Source organism: Somniosus microcephalus, chromosome 2, assembly GCF_052327205.1.
Source record: "Somniosus microcephalus isolate GS21.2 chromosome 2, FLI_Smic_1.0, whole genome shotgun sequence".
NCBI lineage: Eukaryota > Metazoa > Chordata > Chondrichthyes > Squaliformes > Somniosidae > Somniosus > Somniosus microcephalus.
In genome coordinates, this window is record NC_140988.1 from 182,399,844 (window position 1) to 182,417,462 (window position 17,619).

The following is a 17,619-nucleotide window of genomic DNA, read 5'->3' on the forward strand; positions in this document are numbered from 1 at the left end:
AACGATCGCAATGAACAGGCCAAGTGGCTGAAGCTTCTATACTAGAGCTGTCCCCTTTAAATAGCGCCCCCCGACTCCGAGAAGGGCCTGCTAACGCTCCTTCGAACTGTCACTAATAGCGCTAGGCGTAAAGGCTCCGGGCGCCACCCAATATCCGCTCAGGCGCCCCTAAAAGGTGTTGCACAATGAAATGACGTCATGATCTGCTTGCGCTCGTGGGCGCGCGCAAACACTTAGCGCAGGCGTTAAATGTATAGTCAATATGGGAGTTGTCGCTATCTTCATTGCGCCCGCCCCAACATTAGGTAACGCCCCAATTCTCGGTCTCTTTAGGCGCTAACCGCTGGCGCATACAACCGAATTTCTAGGCCAAAGCCTTCAGGCTTGTTTTTTTAACGCTCTTAGACCTATTAGAATTATTATTTACTGTGGCCATGTTTGATTTAAACCGTTGATTTCTCTGACTGCCACTTTTGTTTTTCTCCTTCCTATCTTTTGCTTTTATCCTTGTTTCCCATGGTGGTGCTCATGTTGGAGATGGACTCCTCCATTTTCTGCACATTTGCAGACATCATGGCTGCAAAAGCTGCCAGAGCCTCATGCGATTTTTGCTGCCTCTCCAACATCACCCTTTTTCTCGATGACCCCTGGGCTCAGCATCTCCATACAGCTCAGCAGAGCTTGGAGTGTCCAGCTCCCTTTGGCAAGGAGTCTCTACTGCAGCCTCTATCAACACCATCTGCTCTTGCTCACTTGTGATGTGAGAAACACTAGGTGACAACACTAGTCTATCTCGCACAGTACCCACCGAGGTGTGCTTTTCGGCACTGGTGCTGGCTGTGCTTGAGTCTGCTGATGGTGTACCCTCAGAGACTGGAGCTTCCTCTGAGGAGTCGTCTTTCTCCTCTGGCTGGACAGTGGGGTGGGGGGGCGGAGGAGGGGGGGTGCACTTGATGGACCTGTGGGAGAGTAAAGAGATGATTTAGAAATGTCATATCAAGAATGGGTAACGTTACCATTATACACATGATGAAATTTCACTGGGTGCTGAGATCAGTCCCTATATGAGTGACTGCTGTATGCTATATGGCTGTATGAGATGTAATTCTGTCACTCGGTTGCTGGGAGGTCCCCCTCTCTCCATCTCCCACCGCCAGCAGCTGTGCAACTCCAGAGATCTCCAGGGCCTCCTCCTCTGCTGGAGTCAATTGAGTGAATATTAGAGGACCACCTCCGGTTCGCTGCCTCTCCCTGTTGTTCTGGGCTCTCTTCTCATGCAAGGAGGGAAATGAGAGAACTTTGAATGAGTGTGATGGAATGAGTATAATGAATGGATGAGCTACATGTGTAGAGGGTGACTATGAGGGAGTTGCATGACATTGCCAAATGGCCTCCTTCTGTGGACTTACTTGCTATGAGTGCATTAGAATGAGGATGAGTGTCAGTGGTGGTTAGTCAGATGGAGATGTGAATATGGACATAGACAGAGAGGGATGGGTGGACCTGCAAGGTAGGTTGGTGTGAGCAATGATGTGCACGAGTAGGCTTGGAAAAGCAGAGTGATGGGGATGTGGTGACAGGCACATCAGGATGTAGGTGAGTGTGGCATTGCACTCACCTTTCCTGACCTCATGAGATCATTGAATCTTTTCCTGCACTGGATCCATGTCCTCCTGACAACATCTCTGCTGCTGACCTCCTCTGCAATCTCCAACCATGCCCTTTTGGTCTCTTTGGGTGGTCTTTTGCGCCTATCACAAGGGAAAAGACCCTCCCTGCGTGCTCTTGCTGCCTGCACCAGGACATCAAGGGAGGCATCGCTAAATCTTGGTGCAGCCCTCTGCCTTTATGTATCCCCAACTCACAATTGTAACAGGTTTATAACAGTAGTCAGACCTCTTGGAATCAACTTGAACACTCCTTCATCAACCTTCAAATGAGATGTGTACAAGGCTGCTTTAAATATCGGCGCTGGAAATGAGTCATCGATGACATCATCAGACCCGCTCCATTTAATTGGGCCAGGAAACGCGCATGACTGGTTTAACCGGGGCCGTTAAGTAAAAGTTGCACTGAAGAACGTGTTGTTCTCAACATCGGGTTCCCAACCCGCTACACAGCCCGCACGCACGCAACCCGACTCCAAGATAAAGATTCCTGCCAATGTGATTATTCGTATTGTTCTCAAATGTCAGCACACCACTGCATAGCTATATGGTTCACATCTCCTTCTGTGGGGCCCTGTTGGCTAACAGATATTACTGAAATAGAAAGAAAGAAGTTAGAGCATTGCTGTACAGGAATCAGCAGACTCACCCTTATATGCAGCTCTCCACCTTTGTAATTAGCACAGACCTTCAGCGGTCTGTGGAGCTGCCCAATCCTCTCCACACAACTCTGCAGTCTCTCCTTGCAAATTGTACAAACCATTTCCTTGCAGATTTGCAACATCTCCTCCTTCAAAGAGTTGTGAAGCAAATAGCTGCTGACCTTCTTCTTTAGGTTCGTCATAACATGGCCCCAGAGACCAGGTAAGGCCTCACAGCGTCAGCGGGAATCTCGAGCGGCAGAGCAGGGCTATAAAAGGCCCCAGAGACCAGGTAAGGCCTCACAGCGTCGGCGGGAATCTCGAGCGGCAGAGCGGGGCTATAAAAGGCCCCAGAGACCAGGTAAGGCGTACCAGTCTCCGAACTTGGAACTCGGAGGGAAGGAGAGAGGTAAAAAGTAATCCAAGTGTGACGTCACCAGAAAGCGGGTAAGTGATTGGTTGGTAAGTATTTCTCTCTTTTTTAAGCTTAAACTCTGGTTTATAGTTTCTAAGGTGCGATATTCATCATCTAGAATCGGAGCAGAGGGTATTTAAAAATAATATTAATAAATTTAATTAATTATATAGAATGGGAGATCAGGTGATGTGTTGCTGCTGCAATATGTGGGAGCTGGTGGACACCATTGATGCTCACGGTGATCACATTTGCAGTAAGTGTTGGCTGCTCGAGGAATTCCGGCTCCGTGTTGAAGAGCTGGAGTCTGAGCTTCAAACATTGAGACACATCAGGGAGGCGTACCTGTGTATTAATTAATTCAGATGTAGTCCGTGGCCAGGGTCAGGATGGTGTGACTAGAAGTGAGGCAGGTACGGGGATCCAGGAGGTAGTGTTGGAGGAGCCGCAGCCCTTGCTCTTGTCCAACAGGTTTGAGGCTCTTACTCCCTGTGTGGATGGGAACAGGGACTGCAGGGAGGATGAGCAACCTGGCCACCGCACCGTGGAGCGGGGGGCCATTCAAGTGGGGGGAATTAAAAGAAATGTTGTAGTGGTAGGGGATAGTATCGTTAGGGGGATAGATAGAGTTCTTTGCAGCTGAGAGCAAGAGTCCCGAAGGCTGTGTTGCCTGCCCGGTGCCAGGGTTAAGGACATCTCCTCTGGGCTGGAGAGAAACTTGGAGTGGGAGGGGGAGGATCCAGTTGTCGTGGTCCATGTTGGTACCAACGACATAGATAGGACAAGGAAGGAGGTTCTGCTGAGGGAGTTTGAGCAGCTAGGGGCCAAATTAAAAAGCAGAACCACAAGGGTAATAATCTCTGGATTACTACCTGAGCCACGTGCAAATTTGGCTAGGGTAAATAAAATTAGAGAGTTAAATGCGTGGCTCAAAGACTGGTGTGGGAGAAATGGGTTTTGCTTCCTGGGACACTGGCATCAGTACTGGGACAGGAGAGAGCTGTTCCGTTGGGACGGACTTCACTTGGCCAGTGCTGGGACTAGAATCCTGGCGAATCGAATAACTAGGGCTGTAGAGAGGGCTTTAAACTAATTAGTGGGGGGGAGGTTTTAAAAGAGCAAAAAATAAAAATGACAGCGGAGAAGGCAATAGAGCAAGGTAGCAGTGGGGGAATTAAAAACCAGAGCATGTCAGGAAGAGACAGAATGTATAATGATAAAGGTAAAGTAGGAAAAGGGGTAAAAGCAGGAATAAATTGTCAGAAGACATATTTGAACGTTCTTTATCTGAATGCACGCAGCATTCGTAACAAAATTGACGAGTTGACGGTACAAATAACTACACATGGGTATGATCTGGTGGCCATTACGGAAACATGGCTGCAAGATAATCATGACTGGGAACTAAACATACAAGGGTATTTGACAATTAGGAAGGACAGACAGGAAGGAAAGGGAGGTGGGGTTGCTATGTTAATCAAGGATGGAATCACTGCAATAGTCAGAAATGATATTGGGTCCAGTTTGGGTGGAGATAAGGAATAATAAGGGGAAAAAGTCACTAGTGGGCGTAGTCTATAGGCCTCCTAACAGTTGCAACTCTGTTGGTCGGAGTATAAATCAGGAAATAGTTGGGGCTTGTAATAAGGGAACAGCTATAATCATGGGGGATTTTAACTTTCATATTGACTGGACTAATCAAATTGGGCATGGCAGCATTGAGGAAGAGTTCATAGAGTGTATTAGGGATGGGTTCCTTGAGCAGTATGTAACTGAACCAACCAGGGGGCAGGCAATCTTAGATCTGGTCCTGTGTAATGAGACAGGATTAATAAAAAATGTCCTAGTAAAGGATCCCCTTGGAATGAGTGACCATAATATGGTTGAATTCCAAATTCAGTTTGAGGGTGAGAGAGTTGGATCTCAAACCAGCGTACTAAGCTTAAATAAAGGAGACTATGAAGGTATGAGAGTAGAATTGACTAAAGTGGACTGGGAAAACAGATTAAAGTGTAAGACGGTACAAGGAAATATTTCACATCTTTCAAGATAAATATATTCCACTGAGGAAAAAGGGGAGTAAAAGAAAAGACAGCCATCCGTGGCTTAGTAAAGTAATAAAGGATAGTATTCGACTGAAAACAAGGGCATATAAAGTAGCCAAATCTAGTGGGAGGATAGAAGATTGGGAAGCATTTAAAAGCCAGCAAACAATAACTAAAAGATTAATTAAGAAAGGGAAGATAGATTATGAAAGTAAACTGGCAAAAAATATAAAAACAGATAGCAAGAGTTTCTACAGCTATATAAAAAGAAAAAGGGTGGGACCGGGAAACTAGTGGTGGGGAACATGGAGATGGCAAAGACGCTGAACAAATATTTTGTATCAGTCTTTGCAGTAGAGGACACTAAAAATATCCCAACACTGGACAAACAGGGGGCAATGGGGGAAGGGGGAGGAGCTAAACACGATTAAAATCACTAAGGAGATGGTACTCAGTAACATAATGGGACTTAAGGCGGATAAATCCCCCGGACCTGATGGCCTACATCCTAGGGTCTTGAGAGAAGTGGCGGTAGGGATTGTGGATGCATTGGTGATCATTTTCCAGAACTCCCTGGACTCAGGAAAGGTCCCGGCAGATTGGAAAACTGCTAATGTAACACCCTTATTTAAGAAGGGAAGTAGACAAAAAGCTGGAAACTATAGACCAGTTAGCCTAACATCTGTGGTTGGCAAAATGTTGGAGTCCATTATTAAGGAAACAGTAACAGAGCATTTGGATAAACATAATTTAATAGGACAGAGTCAGCATGGTTTTATGAAGGGGAAGTCATGTTTGACAAATTTGCTCGAATTCTTTGCGGATGTAACATACAGGGTGGATAAAGGGGAACCAGTGGATGTGGTGTATTTGGACTTCCAAAAGGCATTTGACAAGGTTCCACACAAAAGATTACTGATCAAGATAAAAAATCACGGGATTGGGGGTAATATACTGGCATGGGTGGAAGATTGGTTATCTAACAGAAAACAAAGAGTTGGGATAAATGGTTCGTTCTCGGGCTGGCAATCAGTAACTAGTGGTGTTCTGCAGGGGTCAGTGCTGGGACCCAACTCTTTACAATCTATATTAACGATTTGGAGGAAGGGACCGAGTGCAACATATCCAAGTTTGCCGACGATACAAAGATGGGAGGGAAAGCAGTGAGTGAGGAGGACATAAAAAACCTGCAAAAGGACATAGACAGGCTAAGTGAGTGGGCAGAGATTTGGCAGATGCAATATAATGTTGGAAAGTGTGAGGTTATGCACTTTGGCAGAAAAAATCAAAGAGCAAGTTATTATCTAAATGGAGAGAAACTGCAAAGTGCTACAGTACAAAGGGATCTGGGGGTCCTGGTGCATGAAACACAAAAAGTAAGTATGCAGGTGCAGCAGATGATCAGGAAGGCCAATGGAATCTTGGCTTTTATTGCAAGGGGGATGGAGTATAAAAACAGGGAAGTCTTGCTGCAGTTATACAGGGTATTGGTGAGGCCACACCTGGAATACTGCGTGCAGTTTTGGTTTCCATATTTAAGAAAAGATATACTTGCTCTCGAGGCAGTTCAGAGAAGGTTCACTCAGTTGATTCCAGAGATGAGGGGGTTGACGTATGAGGAAAGGTTGAGTAGGTTGGGACTCCACTCATTGGAGTTCAGAAGAATGAGAAGCGATCTTATCGAAACATATAAGATTGTGAGGGGGCTTGATCAGGTGGATGCGGTGAGGATGTTTCCACTGATGGGTGAGACTAGAACTAGGGGGCATAATCTTAGAATAAGGGGCTGCCCTTTCAAAACTGAGATGAGGAGAAACTTCTTCACTCAGAGGGTAGTAAATCTATGGAATTTGCTACCCCAGAGAGCTGTGGAAGCTGCAACATTAAATAAATTAAAAATGGAGATAGACATTTTCCTAGCAGATAAGGGAATTAGGGGTTACGGGGAGAGGGCAGGGAAGTGGACATGAGTCTAGATTCAGATCAGCCATGATCCTATTGAATGGCGGAGCAGGCCCGAGGGGCCGTATGGCCTACTCCTGCTCTTATTTCTTATGTTCTTATGTGCTTATGTAACTAGCTAGCAGAACAGTAACCCTTGGCAAATTCTTCCTGACTGCACTAATCTCCTTCATGTCCTTTTCCACAATGACAGTTTGCACACGATCGATGTTGGATCCCATCACTTTTACAAACGCTTCAACAATAGTGTTCAGCATCGTGGATGTTTCATTCATTACAAAGGCATAGAAGACAGTCCTACCCCTGCCAAGATTGTCCTACACTATGATTTGGTAGAAGGGATAGTCGTGCTTGTTTATCTTGTAGGTGCTGTCAATGAACAAAATCTCAGGAAAGGCCTCAAACCAAGACTGCAGTGCATTTGTTGCAAAGGCAATTAACTCAATATTATACCTGTCCACGTCAACATGCGCCTGCCCGACCTCTAAGACACACTCCAATGCAGCTATTAAGAGCAGCCATGCTATCAATCACAGCTTTCAGCCATGCCTTGATGTTCCTGATGTCATGCAAGGTTGCGACTGTTGAATTTCTGCTGGATGTATTCTTTTATCTGCTTGTTTTAGGTTGGAATTAGGCCAACTCCTCCACATGTTTCATCTCGTAGACAAGACAAGAGCACAAGGCAAGGCTTGAGAGGCTTTGTTACAATATTCCACCGTCAGCGGAGTGCCTGGCCATTGTGAACGGGGGTGTTTTGCTCGGTGGGGAGGGACGTGGCTGGGGTGGGGGCGGGGGGTTGTTGGTCGGGTCGGAGCCAGGGGATTGCAATTGGTAGTGAGGGAGATTGAAGGTGTGGGGCCATGGAGCGGTGGCGACCGGGGTGGTGATTCTGGGTTGAAGTGTGCAGACGCTTCTTGCCCTGTATTTTGGGGGCTCAGTAAGTTGCGTAGCACCTGATAAATGGGCACTACACGGCCCAATTTAACCCTCATCGAGTTGGGCGCTAACAAAGACATCAATGTGTTTTTACAGTGGCAGATGAGCTGAGGTGAGATAAGAGCAAAGGAAAGCAATGTCACTGAGAGGGGGTTGGATGGCCTTTGAGATAGAGAGAATTGGTGCCATGAGGCTTCTGAGTATGGAAACGGTCCCACTTTACCACGCTTTGATTATTTTGGCCCCACTGGAGCTCAGCGGATTTCACTGCCCTGCTGTGTTAAGTCCCCCAGGATTCCATGATCAAGCTGGAGAGCTGGAATTGGTGCAGGCTTCTCTGGGTCACTCTTCCTAGACCCCCTTCCCATGGCTCATGTCAGAGCCTGTTGAAGCAATGGAACAAAATGCAACTCAATTTTAAAGCATCTAGGGAACATAACCTACTGAGCACAAAAGGGAAAGTTCACAAAATTCTCACTTTGGTTGTTTCCCGTTGGCCTCTTTTCTCAGCAACTACAAAGGCTGTGCTCCCGACCTAGAATGAGTGAAGAGGGAAAAAAACACGAAGAAACCTAAGTGGAGATACTGATCACCGAACACCGCTTAAATGTTCAGAATACCTGCAGTGCCCAGACAGCAGAATTCCAATGCTTTTCTCTCAGGAGCAGGATGTTTCTTGCAGCGTGCCAAAATAAATGCTCAGACTGAGATTGGCAAGCCTCTGTTCCTAGAAGAAAATGAGGAAAAGACACAAATACTAAGTGCAGATACTGTTTTTTTGGACAGATCACAGAAGAATTACAAACGGTCAGAAAACTTGCACCTCCTAGGCAGCAGACTCCAAGAGCTATCGCTTGCCAAATGGTAAATCTTGGTCCGGGCGCACCAAATAAATGCACAAAGGATGAAAATTGCCTGAGATCCCTGCACCTGGAACATAAGTGTTAAGTCTGTGTGTTCTAGTTGTATTTAAGATTAATTACTGACACAGACTACAAGAATAACGATTCAACAGGTCTTTACTAGTTGGAAGTCAGGGCTATACTAACAGCAATATCACTACACTGTATTTATATACCGGTGGTCACCACCGGTATTACGTATACAGCAGCCAGAGAAAGTAGTACATCTCTTAAGGTGGAACAGGCTTAAGTTCTCTTAAGGTGGAACAGGTTACATACACCACAATAAGAACATAAGAAATAGGAGCAGGAGTAGGCCAATCGGCCCCTCGAGCCTGCTCCGCCATTCAATAAGATCATGGCTGATCTGATCCTAACCGCCAATCTACTATCACAGAACCATCTCCTGAATCTAACAGAATTAGACACACGAAATAGGAGCAGGATCAGGCTACACGGCCCCTGGGCCCGCTCCGCTACCCACAGGGCCATGTCCGATCCGAACCTAGACTCATGTCCAAATTCCTGCCCGCTCCCCGTAACCCTTAATTCCCTTTACTTCTAGGAAACTGTGTATTTCTGTTTTAAATTTATGTAATGATGTAGCTTCTACAGCTTTTTGGGGCAGCATATTCCATGGACCTACCACCCTCTGAGTGAAGTAGTTCCTCCTCATCTCAGTTTTGAAAGAGCAGCCCCTTATTCTAAAACTATGCCCCCTAGTTCTAGTTTCACCCATCATCGGGAACATCCTCCCCGCATCCACCCGATCCAACCCCTTCACAATCTTATATGTTTCAATAAGATCGCCTCTCATTCTTCTGAACTCCAATGAGTAGAGTCCCAATCTACTTAACCTCTCCTCACATGTCCATCCCCTCATCCCCGGGATTAACCGAGTGAACCTTCTTTGTACTGACTCGAGAGCAAGTATGTCTTTCCTTAAGTATGGACACCAAAACTGTATGCAGTATTCCAGGTGTGGTCTCACCAATACCTTGTACAACTGAAGCAATACCTCCCTATTTTTATATTCGATCCCCCTAGCAATGAAAGCCAACATTCCATTGGCCTTCTTAATCACTTGCTGCACCTGCATACTAACCTTTTGAGTTTCGTGCACCAGGACCCCCAGATCCCCTTGTACTTCAGTACTTTCCAGTTTCTTGCCATTAAGATAATAACTTGCTCTACGAATTTTCCTGCCAAAGTGCATAACCTCACACTTTCCAGTATTGTATTCCATCTGCCAAATCTCTGCCCACTTACTTAGCCTGTCTATGTCCCCTTGCAGGTTTTTTATGTCCTCCTCACTCACTACTTTCCCTCCCATCTTAGTATCATCTGCAAACTTTGATATGTCACACTCGGTCCCCTCCTCCAAATCGTTAATATAGATTGTAAAGAGTTGGGGACCCAGCACTGACCCCTGCAGAACACCACTAGTTACTGATTGCCAGTCTGAGAATGAACCATTTATCCCAACTCTCTGCCCTCTGTTAGATAGCCAATCCTCTATCCATGCCAGAATATTACCCCCAATCCTGTGATTTTTTATCTTAAGCAATAATCTTTTGTGTGGCACCTTGTCAAATGCCTTTTGGAAGTCTAAATACACTACGTCCACTGGTTCCCCTTTATCCACCCTATATGTTACTCCCTCAAAGAACTCCAGCAAATTTGTCAAGCATGACTTCCCCTTCATGAAACCATGCTGACTTTGTCCTATTAAATTATGATTATCCAAATGTCCTGTTACTGTCTCCTTAATAATGGACTCCAAAACTTTACCTACCACAGATGTTAGGCTAACTGGTCTATAGTTTCCAGCCTTCTGTCTACTGCCCTTTTTAAATAAGGGTGTTACATTAGCAGTTTTCCAGTCTGCCGGGACCTTTGCTGAGTCCAGGGAGTTTTGGAAAATTATTACCAATGCATCCACAATCCCTACCGCCACTTCCCTCAAGACCCTCGGATGTACGCCATCAGGTCCAGGTGATTTATTCGCCTTGAGTCCCATTATTTTACCGAGTACCACTTCCTTAGTGATTTTGATCGTGTTTAGCTCCTCCCCCCCTATAGCCCCCTGTTTGTCCAGTGTTGGGATATTCTTAGTGCACTCTACTGTAAAGACTGATACAAAATATTCATTCAGTGTTTTTGCCATCTCCATATTTCCCACCATTAATTTCCCGGTCTCATCCTCTAAGGGACCAACATTTACTTTAGCCACCCTTTTTCTTTTTATATAACTATAAAAACTTTTACTATCTGTTTTTATATTTTTGCTAATTTACTTTCATAATATATCTTCCCTTTCTTAATCAATCTTTTTGTTATTTTTTGCTGTCTTTTAAAGTTTTCCCATTCCTCTCAATTCCCACTAGATTTGGCTACCTTATATGCCCTTGTTTTAGTCGAATACTATCCTTAGTTTCTTTTCTTTTACACCCTTTTCTTCTCAGTGGAATATATATTTTTTGGAAGTTGTAAAATAACTCCTTAAATGTACACCACTGACCATGTATCGTCTTACCCTTCAATCTATTTTCCCAATCCACTCTACTCAATTCCGCTCTCATACCTTCATAGTCTCCTTTATTCAAGCTTAGCACGCTTGTTTGAGATCCAACCTTCTCACCCTCTAATTGAATATGGAATTCAACCATGTTATGGTCACTCATTCCAAGGGGATCCTTTACTAGGACATTTTTAATTACTCCTGTCTCGTTACACAGGACCAGATCTAAGGTTGCTTGCCCCCTGGTCGGTTCAGTTACATACTGCTCAAGAAACCCATCCCTAATACACTCAATGAACTCATCCTCAAGACAGCCCTGCCCAATTTGATTTGTCCAATTAATATGATAGTTAAAATCCCCCATAATTATAGATGTTCCCTTATTACAAGCCTCAACTATTTCCTGATTGATACTCCGTCCAACAGAGTTGCAACTGTTCGGAGGCCTATAGACTACGCCCACTAGTGTTTTTTTCCCCTTATTATTCCTTACCTCCACCCAAACTGTTTCATTATCCTGATCTTTTGACCCAATATCATTTCTCTGTATTACAGTGATTCCTTCCTTTATTAACATTGCCACCCCACCTCCCCTTCCTTCCTGCCTGTCCTTCCTGATCGTTAAATAACCTGGTATGTTTAATTCCCAGGCATTGTCACCCTGCAGCCATGTTTCTGTAATGGCCACAAGATCATACCCATATGTAATTATTTGTGCCATTAACTCGTCTATTTTGTTACGAATGCTACGTGCATTCAGATAGAGAACTTTCAAATATGTTTTGTGACACTTAGTTCCTGCTTTTGCCCTTTTTATTACTTTACCTTTTACTCCATACCTTCTGCCCCTTCCTGACACGCTCTGGTTTTTAATTTCCCCACTGCTACCTAAGTCTATGACTTTCTCTGTTGTCATTTTTATTATTTGCTCTCTAGGAACCTCCCCCCCACTAGTTAGTTTAAAGCCCTCTCTACAGCCCTAGTTATATGGTCCGCCAGGACTCTAGTCCCAGCACTGGCCAAGTGAAGCCCGTCCCAATGGAACAGCTCCCTCCTGCCCCAGTACTGGTGCCAGTGTCCCAGGAAGCAAAACCCATTTCTTCCACACCAGTCTTTGAGCCACGCATTTAACTCTCTAATTTTATTTGTCCTAGCCAAATTCGCTCGTGGCTCAGGTAATAATCCAGAGATTATTACCCTTGAGGTTCTGTTTTTTAATTTGACCCCTAGCTGCTCATACTCCTTTAACAGAACCGGCTTCCTAGTCCTATCTACGTCGTTTGTACCAACATGGACCACGACAACTGGATCCACCCCCTCCCACTGCAAGTTTCTTTCCAGCCCAGAGGAGATGTCCTTAACCCTGGCACCGGGTAGGCTACACAGCCTTCGGGACTCTCGCTCTCGGCTGCAGAGAACTCTATCTCATCAGTAAGAAAACACAGATTTCACAGTTGCACTAGAAATTAAATGGATATACCAGGAAAATCACATGTAGGACAACTAATGTCCTGCAACAGCAGACAAATGGCGAAGGGATGCCATTTTTATGAAAGACAAAGGGAAGCTCATGGGCCTTATCAAATGTGCTGCACCTTTACGTGCACCAGACAAAAGACATGGGGAGGAACATGTGGAACAAAATGCACCAAACAAAATGCACAGGCAGCTTTGCATGGAGCATACCAAATGCACTGAACACAATATGTGGTGAACTATACTCACAGACCTTCACACAGTGAAGAAAACTGTACCCACCAACTTTCACAGAGTGAAGACCTGAAGGATTCCTCAAGATGAATTGGCATAATATACTATACTCATGAGGGCTAGTACAGCGAAGGAAAATGTGAGGCCACATAGACCAAACACTGGTCTGACTACAAACAGGAAATACTGGAAATACCCTACTTCTCTCTCCACAAATGCTGCCTGACCTGCTGAGTATTTCCAGCATTTTCTGTTTTTATTTCAGATTTCTAGCATCCGCAGTATTTTGCTTTTGTACTAGTCTGACTACTATGATTAATGCAATCATTGGTGATACTACTACAAAGTACTATTGAGGTTAACATTAAACGGCTGGGAACCCACAGATCACTACTGTGATTAAAGCAGCAATCAACAACTACAAAGCAAAGCTCAGCCAAAGGTACCACAGAGATATGCTCCAGAGATCCAAGCAGCAAGCAGCTTCAGATATCAGCACAACAGCAGCAAGCAACTTCAGGCCCCAGACTCCACACGCTCTGGCTTCTTCGGCTAATGGCTAATGAATGCGTCTGCATGGCCCAATGTCGAGTGTGCACGCGCAGCCCCAACACGCTCCGAGGCCAGAGTGCACCTGCACGTCATCGAAAGAGGAAATTCTCATTCCCTGTCAATATACATGCCCAACAATGGCTAATGTGGGAAATAAAAAATGTCGCACTGCTGCAGTAATGGGATGTCTTTCTAAGTTGGGCGCTGAGGTACATTATTACAGGGAGCTTTAGTCTGAACCATATCTGTGCCATATCTGACTTGAATGTTTGATGTTGACACTGTTTGCCTGCAGTGGGAAAGTATTTCATTACCCAATGTGAACATCACTCATCTTGATGAGAAAAGATGTTCATCTATCTCATCCCTCTCTGCAGCCATTCTTTCAGGTAATATTTCCTTCCATCAGTGCTGCACTAACATGATTTTAACTCATTCGCTGTGAACTGCTATATTGATATGATGACACACTACAGTTCGCATTGATGTTGAAGAGCTGAAATAATGACTTGATATTGTGTTTCCTCAGGACTATTTAATGCACAGGCTGAAAATGTAATATTAGCGTGATCAATTGAGATCTCACAATATCAATCATATCAGTACTTGCAACAGCACATTAAATCAATTAATATTTTATTTTATATATTTTCTTCGGAACAAGCATACTGAGCTCTTGAAGAAATCAGTTCACATATTTATTGTTACATAATTACAGAATCCTGATGCTAGGCCGTACATGGTACGTTTACAAATTGAACAGACAAAGCTAGTTGAAAGAGGCACCATAAAAATCCCCCCAAAAATCTTAATGTAAGCAAAGTGCAAGGAGGGGGGTTGGCATTTCCAATTAAAAAGACCATGATTTAGCATCTTTGAAGGATGAAAAGGAAAACTAAAAGGGAGTATTCAATCACGCGGAGCTCTCCCATAGGGTGCAGTTTGTAGTATAAGGTGAGCTGTGAAAACACATGCTGCTACAGAAATGGAATCAGATAGATTTGCAGGGTGGTTTAATTTCTTACTTTATTTCCTTCCTAATTTCCAGCTGTACCAATAAAATACTCCACTGTGATCTATTAAGTTGTCCTGTGACCCAGCCAGGCACCCATATCCACTCCAGCCAGAGATGCACAACATAAGACCTACAGGTTGAACAGCAGTGTTACCAAGGATTCTCCCCAAACTATTAAAATACCAATTATTAAATTACTTCAGTCTTCTTTTAAATCAATTTTTAATTTTAATGTAATTGGAGAGGTTACATTAAATGTTCAACTCCTTAAATTAAAATTATACTTTAAAATTACTCAGATGATTAGGCTCCAAGGCTAATTGGCCCTTCACAGGAATATTATTATATAGATATGCCTATATATAACATGCACATAATATAATAGAATATTGTAGGAATTGCCAAATTCCTATCTAAGGACTGAGGTCGACTCAGGCGATCAAGCAAACAAGTTTTAATGCAGAACTAACAAGTTTAAACAGTTTGTCGAGATCGATACAGGAGAACCATGAAAACAGGTCTTTGCTGGTCGGAGGCTCCACGAGGACTGCTAGGGCAGTCCCGTGGATGGCGTCATGACGTCATCACGTTTCTCCCACGCTTGGGCGGTCACGTGATTAGCGGCATGACGTCATCGCGTTTACCCGCGCTTTGCCGCAGTCTTAAAGGGACCGCGCCCCGTGCATGCAAGCAGTATGTACAAACACAGAAATCACTAACAGACTGGTACAGGCTTAGGTTGGAGCAAAACCTCGTTAAAGGGAATTATGTACAGTTGCTCGAAGTCCCTCAGTGGCTCTGCCACATGCGCCCCCCCAGAATTCTCTTTAACGGAAAAAGTCAAATGGTGAGGGGGTCTGACAAGCCTGTCAGAACGACTCCTGTACTCCCGAAGTGGAGGCTGCTGGACGGCTGGCGGTCGAGCAGGCGATTGCACTTGACCCGGTGTGACGGCGATGGGTGGCCGACCTCGTCTTGGCGGCTGTGCTGTCTCGACGGGGCGGTCGAGGTCCAAGTGTGCCGGCTTTAAATGGTCAACTGAAATGTGTTCCGGTTTACCACCGACATCGACCTTGAAGGTTTTGTCTCCTGCCTCTAACACCCGGAAAGGACCAGTATACGGGGCCTTGAGCGGATCCCGATGCGCATCGTGGCGGATGAAAATGTATTCAGCCTTTTTAAGCTCTGTGGGCATGTGCGATCGCTGAAGCCCGTGGCGCGATGTGGGGACCGGCGCGAAACATCTGGCCGCCTCCTGGTGACTGTTAAGCTGGCCCAACGCGGACCATGGCTCCATCGACGTTGGCAGGAAATCCCCTGGGACTCGCAGCGGCTGACCATAAACCAACTCTGCAGAGGAAGAGTGAAGGTCTTCTTTGGGAGCCGTGCGAAGGCCCAACAGAACCCACGGTAGCTTGTCCGCCCATCCAGTGTCCTGGAGGCTGGCCCTCAGTGCGGCTTTCAGCGATCTGTGAAAACGTTCACAGAGGCCATTCGCCTGAGGGTGGTAGGCTGTAGTGCGGTGCAATTTGACGCTAAGTCCCTGAGACACTGCATTCCAGAGTTCGGAGGAAAACTGCGGTCCTCGATCCGAAGAAATGTCAGCGGGCACTCCAAAACGGGCGACCCAGGAAGAAATGAACGCCCTGGCCATGTCCGCCGAAGTAGTGGATGACAGGGGCACCGCTTCTGGCCATTTGGTGGTGCGGTCTACCATGGTCAGAATGTGAGAAAAACCATGGGAAGGTGGAAGTGGTCCTACCAGGTCCACATTGACGTGGTCAAAACGCCGCTCCGGAACCATGAAGGTGGCCAATGGCGCTGTACCTTGGCCTTTTGGCAGACGACGCAGGTGTTGACCCAGTCACGGACATCCTTATGCATGCCGTGCCAAACAAATTTAGCCGACGTGAGCTTCTGTGAGGCCTTCATCCCTGGGTGCAACAACCCATGTATGGCGTCGAAAACCTTGCGGCGCCAGGCGACCGGCACGACAGGGCGAGGGTCCCGTACGGAGACGTCGCACAGCAGCATGGTACCTGCCGAATGGAACTCAACGTCGGCTAACTGGAGACTAGTAATGTTGGCCCGGTAAACCTGAACTTCTGGGTCCGAGACTTGGTCCGCCGCCATGAGGGTGTAGTCGATGCCCAGATGGACTGCATTGACAGTCGCGCGGGAGAGGCAGTCTGCCACCAGGTTGTCCTTACCGGCCACGTGCTGGATATCCATAGTAAATTCGGATATGCAAGTCAGCTGGCGCTGCTGTCGGGATGACCACGGTTCGGCGGTCTTGGCCATGGCAAAGGTGAGTGGCTTGTGGTCCACAAAAGCGGTGAAAGGACGTCCTTCCAGCAAGAACCAAAAATGGTGGATGGCCAGAAAAAGGGCTAGCAACTCCCGGTCGAAAGTGCTATAGGATCTTTCGTTCCATCTAAGTTGTCAGCTGAAGAATGCCAATGGCTGCCACGTCCTGTTCACCCATTGCTCCTGTACGGCGCCGATTGCGTAGTCTGACGCGTCGGTGGTGAGGGCGATGGTGGCTCCTGGTAATGGGTGTGCCAGCATGGTCACGCTGGCTAGGGCACTTTTGGTGTCGGCGAACGCTCGGTCCATGTCAACCGACCAGTCTACCGGGTCCTTGCCAGTCCTGCCCTTGAGGGCCTCGTACAGGGGCTGCATGAGCAGTGCTGCCTTAGGCACAAAACGGTGATAAAAGTTTACCATGCCTAGGAATTCCTGCAGGGCCTTTATGTTCTGCAGGCGTGAAAAGGATGTCACCGCCTCTACCTTCGCTTGCAAAGGAACCGCCCCCTCTGCGGTGATGCGATGCCCCAGGAAATAGATTTGTTGCAGGCCAAACTGGCACATAGCCGGGTTGATAATCAGGCCGTGTTGGCTGAGGCATCGAAACAGGGAGCATAGGTGACAGAGATGTTCCTCTTTGGTGGAGCTGGCGATCAGAATGTCATCCAGATAGAAGAAGATGAAGTTGAGGTCCCGCAGCACGGAATCCATCAGGCGCTGGAAAGCCTGGGCAGCGTTCTTTAAGCCAAACGGCATGCACAGAAATTCGAAGAGGCCGAATGGGGTGATGACCACGGTCTTCCAGACGTCCTGTGGGTGCACTGGGACCTGGTGGTAGCCCCGGACGAGGTCGACTTTGGAGAAGAAGTTGCTTCCTGCCAAATGGGCAGAGAAATCTTGGATGTGGGGGATCGGGTACCGATCTGGAGTGGTGGGGTCGTTC

The 17,619-nt window shown here is 46.2% G+C and overlaps 1 pseudogene; it reads right to left on the bottom strand.

Moving 5' to 3' along the window:
• The window catches only part of LOC147123142 (uncharacterized), a 30,068-nt pseudogene extending 13,566 nt beyond the window's left edge, over positions 1-16,502 (bottom strand).
• Between the last annotated feature and the right edge of the window lie 1,117 nt (positions 16,503-17,619).